We start from the raw sequence: 15,751 nt of genomic DNA, 5'->3' as shown, positions 1-15,751 counted from the left end.
TCTACACAATCTCAGATGTTTTGCCCGCAAAGTTGGATCTTTCAAGCAGGGATAATTTTGTAAAGTTTGCTCTTTATGAGCGGCCTGCACCAGGATTTCATCTGTAAGGGACCAAAGCTGGGTGGGAAACGAAAAGCCAGGGCTCTCCTAGCAGCTGGGCCCAGCATCTGCTAGAGCCACAAAACGCAATTATGTCACTCCCAAACGAGGAGTAAAAATATCTTGTTTCCAACATTCTTGGTTGTAAGACCCACACTTAACGTCCTCTGGGCATTTCTCAGGTGCCAGACCCCGGCTCTGTACTTTGTGAGGGTGTGTGAGTGTCATATGAATGACTTCTAACCAACATGGGGACAGCAGAAGCCACCACTCACTGACCTTTCCCAAAAACACTGAGCCTTGATCTCAATGAGTGAGTGGCCACTCCATCCCAGCTGCCCGCAACCCTCCCCCGCTCTCTCCTCATCCCAAGCATAAGCTGGAAGGTCTTCTCCTCCGGGATACATATTCCACCCCCAGGTCCAAGCCCCCTCTCTGCACACCCCTGTCCCCACCCACGAATATACACCCAGGTGGCCGAGCCAACACCTGCTACTGGTCAAAACCGACGCCCAAATCATGCCGCCCAATGACCAGCTGCCCTGCCCAACTAGCGCAGAGAATCGTGGTTTGTTTATCTTCCCTAGGCGTAGCCCAGCTCCCCTCTGACACGACACAGAGGTGGTGTTGGCCAAGATTTCGGGGGTCCAAGCGTGTCTGGAGAACCTTCTACAACACAGTTCAGTAGCAATTCATGGCCTGGACGTGTGGCATCAAGCCGGGCCCGCGGCTGTGTGTTACTCAGACACGGCAAAGCGCGCTCACGACCACCGAGCTGCCAATCAGCGCAGAGACAATGAGCCGCCATAAAAGCATTCGGGGTGAGGGTCAGGCGAGAGGCAGTCCAGCCCGCCCTCCGTCCGTTTCGCTGTTCCCTCATCGGTTCGATCGCTCGATGGATTACTGAGCACCTACTATGCAGCAGGCACTGCGCGAGGCCCTAATAACGCAAAGGTGAGTGCGTGTGGCGCTGGGAGATGCGGCTGGGGAGACAGAGGGGACCGGGGCCGGCGTGTCACCTGCAAGACAGACGGCGGGCATGGAATCAGCAGCGTGAGGGACGTGCTCACACCGAGAGGACAGGAAAGGCTGCGCCGCGAAGCCCACACTTCAGCGGGGCCCTGACGACTGAGTGGGAGGCAGCCAGGCTGACACGCAGCAAAGGCGTCAGGGGCAGGAAGCGGCATCACAACGGTGAGAATGTGGGAAACACAGATGTGCTCGGGGAGCCCTGAGTCCCGTGCAGCAGCGGGAGTCTGCTGGGCAGGGGGTGACAGGACGCCGAGCTGGAAAGGGCGGGGGGGGGGGGGGGGCTCAGCTGCGGGGGGTGGGGGTTAAGGCGAGGGGACGGAGTCTCAGCCACGGGAGCCCTGAAGCAGAGGGGAGGCCCAGGAGCACCACGACTCCACCCAGGAAAGGGGCAGGGAGATCGCACTGTGACAAGGGCAATGAAAAGAGGGCAAGAAAGTTTCAAACGTGAAATAAACGGGGCTTGCAGAACAGTCGGCTGCAGACACTGAGGGGCAGGGAGGCCGTGAGGGCATCTGCAAAGCAAAGGCAGCCCCGGGGCAGAAGCTGCCCACGGACGCGCAGGCTGGGTGCGCACCGCCTGCTCGCATTCGGTCTACTTGTCAGTACTTAGGGATTGGGAGGTGGAAATGCCCAGCTTCTCCCGAAAAACAAGGGCTTCCCCCAGCCCCGCGGAGCACGCACTCCCAGGCGGCCGCCTCCCCCGCCTGGCCGGCTGGCTTCACCCACAACACCTGTGGGGCCTTGGGGGCACACGCGTCTGGGGCTCCCGCTCTGGGGTTTCTGGACTGGCCTGTAAGACCCTAACAGATACAGGTGACCCAGAAGTAAGCGCCTCTAGAGCAGTGGCTCTCAACCTTCCCAATGCCGCGGCCCTTTAACGCCGTTCCTCGTGTGGCGGGGAGCATCTGTGCTGTTTCCAGCAGGGGGAGGCGGGGGTGACAGATGAACTGTGATGGACACTCACTTGCAAGCCTTTGTGCCGACGCACATTTTCAGTTTCCTTTGGTGACAGCCAGGGCACCGAACATCCCGGTCACGTGTTAAGCGTGTTTGACTTTGTACGAAACTGCCGACGTGCATTCCAAGGCAGCTGTGCCGCGTGATAGCTCCACCCCGAGTGTATACGAATTAAAGCCGCTCCACCTCTTTGTCAACACTTGGCACTGCTGGTCTTTTCGATTTTAGCCACTTTAGTGGGTGTGCCGTTAACTCACTGAAGTTTCCCTTCGCTTTTCCGTAACGACTGAAGATAGTTACCACTTTTCACGTGTTTGTTGACCATTACAGATCCTCTTCTGTGAGGTCTGTTCTAACTGCCGCCTAGTGTGTAACTAAACGTCTCATACTGTTATTGCTGAATCACAGGAGCTCCTTCTGGGCTTCGGATGAGGCCTTGCTCAGCTTCGTGCAACATTTCCTTCTAGTCTCCGGCTTCCTGTTGCATTTCCTTCAAGTCATAATTCAAAGAGCAGAAGTGTTTAATTTTGCTTACGTCCAATTTATCATTTTCTCCCTTCCTACCCAATTTAAGAAACCTTTCTCTGCTCCAAGTTCTGGGCTTTTTATTGGGGATGCTTAGACTGGGTGTGTTTGGTGTAATCACTGCTGTGGCCAGGTTTGAACTGACCACCACGCCATTTGTTACATCAGCTCTGTTTCCTTTTCCTCCTCTTCTCGCCTTCAGCTGGGATAACTGACTGATTCTGAGGAGCCGCTTCGACCCCGCCGCTGGCATGCCAGGCTTGCCTCTGTTTTATCTGAGCTCGCTCTCGGACGCACAGGACGCTTCCGGAGCCTAACAGAACATACCCGCGGACAGTATTGTGCCGCTTCAGGCGCATCGTGAGGGCCCAAAGGGCACTTTCACTTCCGCCCCTCCCTCCCCTGCCCCCCGTCCTTCCTGTACTGTTTGGCACCAAGTGTTTAACTTCTAGAGATGTTATAGGCCCCAACGCAGTGAGTTCCGCAACAATTGCCTTCCAAACAAATTAACAATGAAGGAAACATAGTTGCCCACGTATTCGGCATTTCAGCCTCCTGCTCTTCCGTGCCACTCCGGGCTGTCACCCGGTGTCACTCTTCCTCACCTGAAGCTTCCGCTCACATCTCTTACAGGGCAGGTCTCCAAGCAGTGGAGTGTCTGGTGTGTGTGTCTGTGCTGACTTGTGTGTTTGTCTGGTTATTGGAAAACATCTTTACTCCGCTTTAATTTTTTCAGGTGATTTCACTGCGTATAGGATGCTGGGCTGACAGGTGTTCCCCGTCTCTGAACTTCAGGGCTTTCATCCCATTGCCTTCCGGCTCGCGGGCTTCCTGTGCGCGGTCTGCAAACACCCTTCTCTCTGTTATCTGTGAGGCGTCCGCTCCGCCCCAGCCCACCGCCTCCCCGGTGGGTTTTAGGGTTTTCTCTTTATCGCCGATTTGCTGTGACTTGGTTACGGTGTGCCTTGCCGTGGTTTCCTCGGTGCTGATCTTGCCTGGGGTGTGTTGAGCTCCTGGCCTCAGCGGGCTCGCCGTTCTCACCACACCTGGAACACCGTCAGCCACACTGCCTTTAAATCAGGAGGGGCAGGCTGCGCTCGGGCAGGCGTGCATGTCACTCGTGGGTCCCCCTGGTCCGCTCACCACATTTCCAGCCTCTGCAAAGGTGGGTCTGTGGCCCCACCGCTGCTCTTCCCCCTGCTGTGCCGAACGCCCCGTGCAGCGGAGGAGGACTCTGCAGCCGGAGTGCGGATGCCTCTCAGTCCGGTGTGAGCTCGGGCAACCGCGCACCTCGCAGCCCTTCGACGCTCTTGGGCCAGCCTTGCGGAGGGTCCCTCCACACTTCACCAGCTTCGTATCCCACAGAACCTCCCAGGAGCCCCAGGCTGACTTCTGGAGCACCTTCTCCCCAAGGCCCTCTCTTCTCTGATACCCTGCCTTCTGAATTCTGGCCCCTTAACCTCCCCAAACTCTGATGTCCGTCTCCCCAATTCAGCAAGATGAGTGTACTCAGCATGGGGTGCATCCCCTGCACCCACAGTTTGGGAATGCCTCCGGGCAGAAGCGCAGACTGATTTCAGAACCCACAGTCTCCTCTTGGGAACCTCAGTCTTCTCTTGACTATTGTGTAACATCTGAAAATATTTATTTCACGTATTTTGTCCAGTTTTATAATTGTTGACAACAAGAAGACAAATCTGGTTCCAGTCACTCCATCAGAACAGCAGCAGAAGCCTTGCCATGAATTTTTAGATTTCCATTTCGTTCTTGAGAGGTCCACAGTCTTTGATAAGGGATGTAGCTAGCCTGAGGCAGCAGGGACGAAACTTCGTGGGCACCGCTGCCGCCTCAGAGAGGGGCCACCACAAAGCCACGGAGACCCAGAAGGAGGCAGGCGGGGCAGGGACCGTGCAGGGGCAACTGAACACCCCTCTGCTCCCACACCGCCTGCCCTTCGCCCCACCCCGGCCAGATAAAGACGTGGACTTGCTGACCTGACACATTCAGTTCAGGAGTCAGAAGAGCCGACGCAGGCCCAGATTGCTGCCTAAGTCCTTCTAGGTTGTTATAACCCTGAATATGAAACAGAAGCAGTGTTGCAAGAATGTGGCTTCTTCTTCCAGCCTGGCAGGATTTTATCTGCACAGAAAGTGTCACTCTCATGACAGCTACACACTGCCAACTCCCATTAAGAACTAGGGACAAGGGACAAGCAATGTAAAAATACCCTGCATCTCCTCGGTCTTTGCGTAGCCACTTCCCTTTGAGGTAAATTCTGAATCCCTGGCTGAATAGTCAGAAATTTACATGAGAGAGAGAGAGAGAGAGAGAGAGAGAGAGAGAGCGCTCTGCCTAGCAATAGGCCACCCCACCCCCAACGATAAAACCCGCCACCTCGGCTCTAACACAGTAACGAGCAGAGCTCTCTGCAAGGGGCCCTCCCTGCCTCTCTGGCTAAAGCGGAGCCACTAGGTATCCTTGCAGAACAGACCCCAACACTCATCCTAACCCCTCCGACACCCCAAATCCAGCACAACTAATAAAAACAGAAGCAAGCCGTCCTAACCGTCACACACCTGAGACACAAGCAGAGACCACTGCTCATGCCTCCACCTTCCCTCCCAGCTGACAGCTCCGGAAACAGCCCTAATGCCCCGGCATGGAACCCCACTGTCTGCGGAGGAAACGCATTCCAGAGGAGAGCCGCGAGCAGGGGGCACCGGGGGCTGGCCAAGGGGAGGCTCCCCAGGGCCCACAGAGGGGCGCCGGCATGCCACGGGCTGAGGGTGGCCCCCAGGAAGAGCGCGGCAGGAGGGAAGGCTCAGGAGCCACTTGGTTCCCTCTGAGCAAAAGCAGAACAGATGCCCATGTCAGGTCGGAAGGACACAAAGTCAACAAATCTCTCTCCTTAAATCCCAGAACGGCCCGAATTCGGAAAACATGGGGGTTGCAGCTGAAGTAGACAGCGAGTAAGATTAATTAGCCAAAGTCTCAAATCCTGAATCCAGCGAACAAGTTAATTGTGTAGCTAACAGAGTGTGACTTGATTACAGGCCGCTGGTGGCCATCGGGAGCTGAAAGGTGTTTGGGTTTCATAACCCGCCCTCGTGAGAGGCTCGGCCTAGTCATCACCTTCATCTGCCGACTCCTGTGACTACGAGTCCCACGTGGCAAGCAGGCAACCCAGCTCTGTGCTTTTGCAACCGAAGAGGACACAGAAGGAGAACTCATGAGTTTTTCTAGAGGCAATGTCCCACGCTGCCTGGAAGGCAGCTGAGTCTGCTCTCAGAGAACCTCAGCACGCGCGGGGGCACGGCCTTCCCGGCAGCCACACAGGACAGGACGGGGCACCCGGCCACAGGCCCTGTTCCCAAAGGCCCAAGCCTTGGTCCAGCCAAGGCCTTAATTAAAGGACAAGTGGGAGATGCTTCGGAAAACAGACGTGGGTAAGTCTACGCCAGTCTCCCCTTTGACCACACGAACCCCATCCCAGAGGACTTTAAAAGCAAAAAGAGAGCTCTCCCTCTTCTCCTCCTTCTTGGCAACGTCAAGCAGGAAGATGAAACGTGAGGAGCACAGCAGCGTCACCTTGTGTCACCTGAAGAGTGGCGTGGGCTGCAGGTAACAGACGCGGTCGGCCACGTGCACTTCCTGAGAACCTTGTGCTGTGATGATACCACGCCAAGACCTACGAGAGGGAGCCCACTCTTCCAAGCACCCTCACCTGGCAACAGCAAGAGGAGGAGGACCGAACTGGTCTTTTTCTCTGCTGATGTGAGAGAAGAGGTTCCAATAAGGGGCCCCTCCCTATCCAATGGGAGGACAGTCTTCAAAGTCAGTCCCAGAGGGTCCACAGCCAGCCGCGCCCCCACGGGAGCAGCCTCAAAGTAATATTCTTACCCTCACATGAGGGGCGCCACCCGCTCCCGGGGGACATGGGTCGAGCATTGGGGGAGCAGAGGCCATGGAGAAGACCTAGGCCTTCTTTTCAGGAAGACCAGGCCCGTAAGTTACAAAGCGACAGGCAACTACAATGCCATTCACATCCCACAGATGCTGGAGGGGTAAGGAACCAAAATGTGACAGCCAGGCAAGGCAGGAAAGAGGCCACTGTCCTTGGTCCTGACCCAGCTCTGTGTTCCAGGGCGGCAGCTCCTTACAGCGTGGGTGAGTCCTGAGCACCAATCTCGGGTGCTTACTGCTTTTTTTAAGTGGAATTGAGCAGAATGGAGTGAAGTGGAAAATAGCACCTTGCCCCATGGATAGGACTGTTGCCTGAAACTTGTGTTCAGATATTTCATCACAGGCATGTACATCACACAGACAGACATGGGTTCCCTCGTCCTTTGGTCCTCACACTCAATGAAGGGCTTTTACCCAGCACTAAAGGGGTTAACTATACACTGGGAATAGTGGCTGTTCCCATGTCAGAGGTGGTAATGAGGATTAAATGAGTTAATTTATGTAAAGTACTTAAAACAGAGCCTGGCTGAACTAACAAGGAAAATGGGGACAGACTCATAGATGGAGCGCAGGATGGCAGCTGGTGGGGGTGGGGCGGGGGGGTTAGGGGGCGAGGGACTGAGCCACGAGGAGACAGGACCCGTGGGCATGGACCAGAGTGTGGCGATGGCTGGGCGGAGAGGACGCAAGGGGACTAAACGGTAATGGGAAAAAATGCAATTAAAAATTTTTAATAAAATAAAAGAGAGCCTGGAACTCAGTAAACACTACACAAGGGTTAACTACTATTAATATTTCACTCTGATGTAAGTTCAGGTGGCAAAAATTCCACGTTACACAGCCATTTAGAAAAGCTGTGGAATTTAATGCTTATCGTACGACGCTGAGGAGGAAAACCGGGAAACAGAGCTGTGGGACAGTGTACAACCCTAAACAGGTCTTCAATCTGTAAACAGGATAACAGTCCCAAATACATAATTAAAGAGCTCCTAAAATGCTGGAAGAAAATTTGCTAAAATGTTGACAGCAGTCGGATTTGGGTGTGAGGCCCCCGATAAATTTCTCTTTCATACATTCTCTTCCGCGCTCCTTTTTTCCCTACAATCAGTGTGTTTTATCATCAGAGAGAAAAAAGCTACACTGCACAGACTCCAAGCCAAAGTGGCTTCTTTCATCCCGAGAGGCGCCACCCTGCGAGGCAGGCGGCGAGACCAGCGCAGGAGTTGGGGGCGCACGTCCCGCCTGCACAGCCGCGCAGACGAGCCCCTCACTGGGCGGGAACACGGAGTTTCCGACCTCCTGACCTCTCGACGACACCTCGTACCTGCTGACGTGGGAATTCACCAAAACCCTTGATTTGCTTCTGACCCTCGGAGAGCGGAGTAACAGGGGTTACCTTCAACAACCCAGAAACCCAGACCCCTGCGCAGGGCCTCGTGCCCACACCCCGACCACAAAGGCCCAGTCGCAGTTCCGGCGAAGGCCAAGTGCTGAGTTTCCAGCAGCATCTCACGTGATCCTCCCAAAAACTCGGTGATATACGTGTAGTCATTGTCCCATTTTATAAGATCAGAAAGCTGAAATTTTTTTAATTCAGTAACTTTATCATCCCACGTGTAGGCTCCCCTTCAGAGTAAACCTCCTTTAAAGAGCATCCAAGGTCTGCTTCCTCGTCCTTCCTGAATCCCGTCTCTGTCAGGCTCCCCCCCCACCCCATTCATTCCACCAAGGTCTCTCCTGTGCTCCCCAGTGGCTTCCCCATTGCCAGAGCCGATAAGAAGTCCTGGTCTGGACGTCTGGTCAGCACCTTAAAGGGCACGTCTCACGCATGAACACGAGCACAGACCTCATCCCAGCAGACGCGGCGGCCGCCCTCCCAGGGGCGCAGGCCCGGCCTCTGGGCGTCACAGCAGCCTCCTCTGCTTCGCGTACGTCTCAGACCCTATTCGTGAGCAAGTCCCGTCACGCTCCCTTCAAACTGTGTCCCAAGTCCACCTCTCCTCCCGCCTTCCTCGCTGTCCCCTTGGCTCAAGCCACCAGCGCCCCAGACCTGGAGGACCGTGAGGCCTCCTGGCTGGTCTGCCTGCTCACAGTCCTGCTCCCCCCTCACCAGCCAGGGAAAGCCTTCCAGAAGGCTCCCCCGACTCAAAGTCAAGCGCAGCCATCCAGCCCTGCGTGTCCTGGCCTCACCACCTCCCTGATCTGTCCCCTGCCACTCCGCCCCCTGCTGCGCCCCAAGCAGGCCAGCACACTGACGCCCAGGCCTTCCCACCTGCACTTCCCTGTGCCCAGGAGAGACCTCTCCCAGAGTTCCCCTGAGCTCACTGTCTCACTTCCTCTTGGTCCAGCCCCAATGTCCCCTGATCAGTAAGGCCGGCCGCCATCGCTGTGCCAAAGCAGCAGTGTCCCCTGCCCCCCTCACCCGCGGCAGTGGTAACACTCTGCGTGTGACTGTCCTGGGGCTGACGGTCCCCCCTGCTCCCTGCCACCGCCGCCCGCACTCTGGAAAAGAGGGCTTTTCTCCACCTTGGTCACTGCTCTATCCCCGGCCCCCAGAACAGCGCTTTACCCAGTCAGTAAGTATTTATTGAATGAACAAAACCAGAAAGAAAAAAGCCCGTTCAAGGCCGCCTGGCTAATAAGTCCTGCGGGCAGGCTTCAGACCCAGTGCCTGGGTCTCAGAGGCCCACACACCCCGCCCCCCATCTGCGAGCTCTGCTTCTGGTTGTCAAGACGTGATTCCTGACAACCTTGCCAAGTCAGAAACACCCAATGAGCATGCAGCGGGGAGGAAGCCGTGTGCGCCCCTGCGTCACCAATGGGACCAAATATTTTAAACAAGAGGTTTGCGCTGGGACATTCAAGGCATATGACCAGGATCCTGATACCGCGTGTCATTTAGCACAGCTTGGATAAGCTTGGGGTGGGGAGAGGGTGGGCAGGGAGCTGATCTCCATTTTAAAAGACTGCGCCCAAAGCCCCAGGAACATGTGACAAGGATCTGCCCTTGGTCTCAAGATGGTTCAGGAGACACAGCGCAGGTGGGTCAGCACAGATCCATCTTTACCACCGGGGAGCTGGCCCCAAACCCCGATCCTACCCACAGAGCTCCCAGCCTCTGCCCCGTCCCTCCCAGACAGCCCGTCCTCTCCGCTCTCGTGGGCCACGGTGCCCCGGCAGCAAGGGCGGGCATCTCCACCCTCAGGGCCAAACGCTTTGTCCTCTCCAGGCCCGGGCATCTCCACCCTCAGAGCTCCCTTCACTTAGCTGGTTTAAAGTCATCTCTACATGATCCAACAGGAGCCCAGAGAATAGATAAGATGGTAAGACGAATCCATAGCATTTGTGTTTAATGGTTAGTTATTAATTGTCTTTTTAAGGGTGTAAATCGGTTCATTTTCAGTCTTTGTAATCTGTTCATTCTCATTAATGAAGGAGCAATACTCATCAACAGCGCTGCTCCACACATCACCTTGTAAAACTATAGTCCATTTATTTTTTTAAAAATAAAGTAGATTTATCACTATTTGAAATACAGAAAGTCATTAAAATAATAATTAAAAACACAACTACAAGCACAATAAAAGTTCCATGATAATAAACTACATTTTAATGTATATTAATTCCCCTAATGATTTACTCCATACATCTTCCAGGGTCAAATCAATGTCTGCACCAAAAAAAAATTCAATTAAATTCTATTCACTGTATCTTTCAAGTGAGTCTATTGTTTGCTCTTGCTTCCTATCAGGCCATTTGTCAGTTGTCCTAACCCAAGATTACAAACAGAGGGATGCGGCCCCATCAAGGTCAGAAGAAACACGCATCCAAACCCTGCACAATCCCCCTTCGTCATCTCCTGTGCGTTTGTCATTGACGTCCTTGTTGAAGGAGGGGACCGGTGGACCCTGACTGGCACTCTGGCCAGCGCGTGTGCCTCCCTGTGGAGCCAGCAGGACCCCACCGACAGCAAGGCCACCAAGAGTAAGTCGCTTCTGCCAGAGGCAGCAGACGGCGCTCAGAGGGCCCCTCTTTCCACTCGCTCCTGCGCAGACACGGCCCACCCCTCCCCCCTCCCCCCTCCCCCGTCCACAGGGCCCACAGGGGCGCTCAGAGCCAGCAAAAGCGCAGGGGCTCCCCAGCCCCTCGCGGCACAGCGGGTGACTTCCCGAGTCTATACCTGGCCTCCGTGAGCACCCTAGAATTCACACACTCACAGGGACGCTTCCCACCCTCGGAGAAAACCGGCTGCTGCTGACAGTTTGGGGAACTGGAGGGAGGATGGTGGAGGCGCCTGGCGCGGACTCTGCTCCCTGCGCACCCCCCTGCCACCCACAGAGACCAGCACTGCCCGGCGACGTGTCCTGGCCCAGGCCTGGGTCTGAGCTGCCCACCCCCCCGTTGTCGCCATCCGGGGTCACTAGGCACAACCTCAGGTCAGAGGTAAGGACAGGTTCTCACAGGGCACTGTTCCCGAAGCCCAGGGGGCTCTGGAATCCGGGAGGGGGACCGGGGGACCCCAGAGGGTCACTCTGCAGCAGAGGGCAGCTGACAGTGACCCCCAGTGGCACCAGAGTCCCCCCAACTCTGTAAGTGATGAAAGACAAGTTGCTGAATGAGAAGCTATTTCCTCCAGGACCCATCGGGAACTCACGATGAGGCTGCGTAAAGCAGAGGTGGTGTCAGGCCCGTGCTCTCCCTGGGAGCCTCGGGACAGGGCACCATGCGCGGCACCTCTCTGGCCCCTTCCAGGCGGTGACGCGGGGCCGTGGAGCCTCCCTGGGCCGCCCCTCTCACCTGGGCCGGTCCCCTCACCAGAGCGGGTCCCCTCACTGTGCGGTTGCCCTGCCTGATGAAGGAGGGAAGGAGAGGAACCGGCAGCCCCTGAAGCTTTCACACCAGGGCGCGGGCAGTCTCAGGGCCCCCCAGGCCCCGCGGCTCATCCAGCCCAGCCCTCCCTCCCCCAGAGTCCCCTCTCCCGGGCCCAAGGCTGGGGCGGGGGGCCTCTGGGGAAAGAGGGGAAGGAGTGGAAGCAGCAGAGGCTTTCATTAACAGAGACCGCCTCCTGCTGGGCCGGCTTTAGAGGTCCCGGCCACACAAGGCTTTCTACAGCTCGGGTGCGGTTCCGGCCTGTGCTGCAGTGTCTTCTGTGCCGAGTCGGCTTCCCGGGCTGGCCCTGGAGCGAGAAAGGCTGCGTCTCAGCTCCAGAGCTGGCTGGCCCCGCCATTCCACCCGGTCGGGCCAGCCCTCTGCCCGGGCAGCACGCAAAGCCACAGCCACGTCAGAGACCTGCGGCCCCTGCGGCCCCTGCGGCCCCTGCGCTCCCTGCATTGGGCCCAGAATGGCCCCTGACACGAGGTCGAGCCTGCCGCTGACCCGTGACCACTGCCACTGAAGAGCCTCCCTCCCCTGGGCCAGGCAGCCGGCATCCAACCTGTGGTTGGAAAAACCCGATCAGTGTGGCCCCGGGGACACGGCGAGGCTCTAAGACAGCAACCACGGGCTCTAACCCTGACGCCCTCACGGGTAAGCTGCACCGCCTTGGACACGTCCTCGCACCTCTGCGTCTGCAGCGGTCCGGGGCGCTCCGAGGGCCGGGCGGGGAGCCCTCCACACAGGGCGCGTGACTGCTCCTGCTCTGCGGGTGACAGTCTCCCCCAGCCGCTTTGGGTTACAGGCACAATCACAAAATAAAAACGTTACATGAAATGGGACACCAGTGGCCAAGGGTGAGAGAGGGCCTGTGAGGATGGTGGACGTCCAAAACCTGCCTTTCCTGTTCACAGGTCTGTGGAGGCAGGTAGCTGTCAGCTCCATGGCTTCTGCTGCCCCGGTGACAGACAAGGGTCCCCCGTGATGGAGGAGGGCCCCCGTGATGGAGGAGGGCCCCCATGATGGAGGAGGGCCCCCGTGATGGAGGAAGGTCCCCGTGATGGAGGAGGGCCCCCGTGATGGAGGAGGGTCCCCGTGATGGAGGAAGGTCCCCGTGATGGAGGAGGGTCCCCGTGATGGAGGAGAGCCCCCGTGATGGAGGAGGGCCCCCATGATGGAGGAGGGCCCCGTGATGGAGGAGGGCCCCCGTGATGGAGGAGGAGGAGGGCCCCCGTGATGGAGGAGGGTCCCCGTGATGGAGGAGGGTCCCCGTGATGGAGGAAGATCCCCATGATGGAGGAGGGCCCCCGTGATGGAGGAAGGTCCCCGTGATGGAGGAGGGCCCCCGTGATGGAGGAGGGTCCCCGTGATGGAGGAAGATCCCCATGATGGAGGAGGGCCCCCGTGATGGAGGAAGGTCCCCGTGATGGAGGAGGGCCCCCGTGATGGAGGAGGGTCCCCTTGATGGAGGAAGATCCCCATGATTGAGGAGGGCCCCGTGATGGAGGAGGGTCCCCGTGATGGAGGAAGGTCCCCGTGACGGAGGAGGGCCCCCGTGACGGAGGAGGGCCCCCATGATGGAGGAGGGTCCCCGTGATGGAGGAAGGTCCCCGTGACGGAGGAGGGCCCCCGTGACGGAGGAGGGCCCCCGTGATGGAGGAGGGCCCCCGTGATGGAGGAGGGTCCCCGTGATGGAGGAAGATCCCCGTGATGGAGGAAGATCCCCCGTGATGGAGGAGGGCCCCCATGATGTCGGAAGATCCCCGTGATGGAGGAGGGCCCCCGTGATGGAGGAGGGCCCCCGTGATGGAGGAGGGTTCCCGTGATGGAGGAGGGCCCCCGTGATGGAGGAGGGCCCCCGTGATGGAGGAGGGCCCCCGTGATGGAGGAGGGTCCCCGTGATGGAGGAAGGTCCCCGTGATGGAGGAGGGCCCCCGTGATGGAGGAGGGCCCCCGTGATGGAGGAGGGCCCCCGTGATGGAGGAGGGCCCCCGTGATGGAGGAGGGTCCCCGTGATGGAGGAAGGTCCCCGTGATGGAGGAGGGCCCCCGTGATGGAGGAGGGCCCCCGTGATGGAGGAGGGTTCCCGTGATGGAGGAGGGCCCCCGTGATGGAGGAGGGCCCCCGTGATGGAGGAGGGCCCCCGTGATGGAGGAGGGCCCCCGTGATGGAGGAGGGTCCCCGTGATGGAGGAGGGTCCCCGTGATGGAGGAGGGCCCCCGTGATGGAGGAGGGCCCCCGTGATGGAGGAGGGCCCCCGTGATGGAGGAGGGTCCCCGTGATGGAGGAAGGTCCCCGTGATGGAGGAGGGCCCCCGTGATGGAGGAGGGTCCCCGTGATGCAGGAAGGTCCCCGTGATGGAGGAAGATCCCCGTGATGGAGGAGGGCCCCCGTGATGGAGGAGGGCCCCCGTGATGGAGGAGGGTCCCCGTGATGGAGGAGGGTCCCCGTGATGGGGGAGGGCCCCCGTGATGGAGGAGGGTCCCCGTGATGGGGGAGGGCCCCCGTGATGGAGGAGAGCCCCCGTGATGGAGGAGGGTCCCCGTGATGGAGGAGGGTCCCCGTGATGGGGGAGGGTCCCCGTGATGGGGGAGGGTCCCCGTGATGGGGGAGGGCCCCCGTGATGGAGGAGGGCCCCCGTGATGGGGGAGGGTCCCCGTGATGGGGGAGGGTCCCCGTGATGGGGGAGGGTCCCCGTGATGGGGGAGGGTCCCCGTGATGGGGGAGGGCCCCGTGACAGACAGGGGCACAGGCAGCTTATCAGGAGCTGTGGGGCTGGACTGGACCAATGTTCTGTTCTGTAGCCATGAATTTTTCTAAATCCCAATAAATTATCTTCCTTTATTACTCTAGATTATTTATAAATGGATTTTTCAGTAAAAACTGCTCAGAACACATGACGGATGTTCCCTGGCACCTCGTGCGGGGCCCGTTCATCCCCACCGCCGTCACCCGGCCCAGCGGCACATGCCTTGATCTGCCGTCCTCCTCTTGGGCCGCTGACTGGCCTCCAACACTTGCTCAGAAGCCCATGGTTAGTCAAATACAACTCGGTAAGCACTCACTGATATCCTACCGCATGCAAGTCCCCAGGCTGGCCAGGCCCTGGCTGGAGCCCAGGAATGGGAAAGAGCAGAGGCGGCGACCTCTAGCACCTGACAGTTAAGAGGAAAACACACCCGTGCACTAAACGGGGCACGACACGAACCTCGCGGAAGGGCTGAAGCGCGGGCTGGTGCTGGCAGGGTGGCGAAAGGAAAGCGTCTGTGAATAGCAATGTTTCCGGCTGCAAAATCACAGACAACCCAACCTGAACCCTAAACGAGAAGGATCACAGAGTCTCCTGTCCCCACGGTCTGGAGGTGATGGCAGCAGTGGCAGCGGGGACTGGGTGCTTGGCTGCAGCTGGGCAGCCTCTGGCCTCAGTCGCACTGCAGGGCTGCAGGTGAGCACCGCTCCCACCTTTGTCGTCACGCCTCCCACAGCCCCACAGAGGGGACCCTTGCACCCCTCCGTAAAGCTAGGAAGTGCCCCCAGCAGCCCCCACACAGCTCATTGGCAGTAACTGAGGCACTGGGGCCCCAAAACCAACCGCTGGCCCAGGACTGGAGAGGCCCCAGCCTCTCCCGAAGAACCTGCCCACTGACGCCCGCGGGCAAGAAGGAAAGGCACTCCCGCTGGGAGAACCCCCAAAGCGACCCCTGCCCGGAGAAACGGCCCCCTCCAGGGACGCTCTGCGGGGCACCAGCAAAAACACGCGCAGGCAAGGCAGGGCCACAGCCTGTGTTACTCTCCGCCACACCCCTCGCCAGCAGCACAGGGCCTGGCCCAAGGCACTCAGGTATTTGGTGGACAATCGAATAAACGGGCGAAATGGCAGAATAAACGAATGCTGGCGTGAAGCCGAGAGGCTGCCTGGGACTAGAGCAGAGAGCGCTCAGTCCCCCGTCAGGTCACAGAAGCAGGACAGCAAATGCAGTCACGTGTGTTCCCCTGAACCGTGAGCGCCTGAGACTTCCCACACGAAAACTTAGTCTGGCAAGGAAGCAAAACTTCCTCTCTCCCCATTTCGCCCACTGCTCGGGTCCTCAGCCCCTCGGGTGCTCGCCCAGAGGGCGGCAGGGTGCTCACCGCCACCTGGGAAGCTGCTGTCGCGGGTCCCAGATTGGTGAGCCCACCGCATCCGAGGGGAGGAGACCGTTCCTTCGCGTGGACAAGGGCCCCTTAACTGCACCTGATGCCGGCTCTGCCAAGCCCAGCCAGGCGGCGGGCGGCAGGTGCGTCACGCCCCCGGCACAGGTCC

This window comes from Furipterus horrens, unplaced genomic scaffold (assembly GCF_987537825.1).
Source record: "Furipterus horrens unplaced genomic scaffold, mFurHor1.1.pri manual_scaffold_3, whole genome shotgun sequence".
NCBI classification, from domain to species: domain Eukaryota; kingdom Metazoa; phylum Chordata; class Mammalia; order Chiroptera; family Furipteridae; genus Furipterus; species Furipterus horrens.
The sequence above is the reverse complement of the archived record's forward strand: the minus strand, read 5'-3'. Positions refer to the sequence as shown.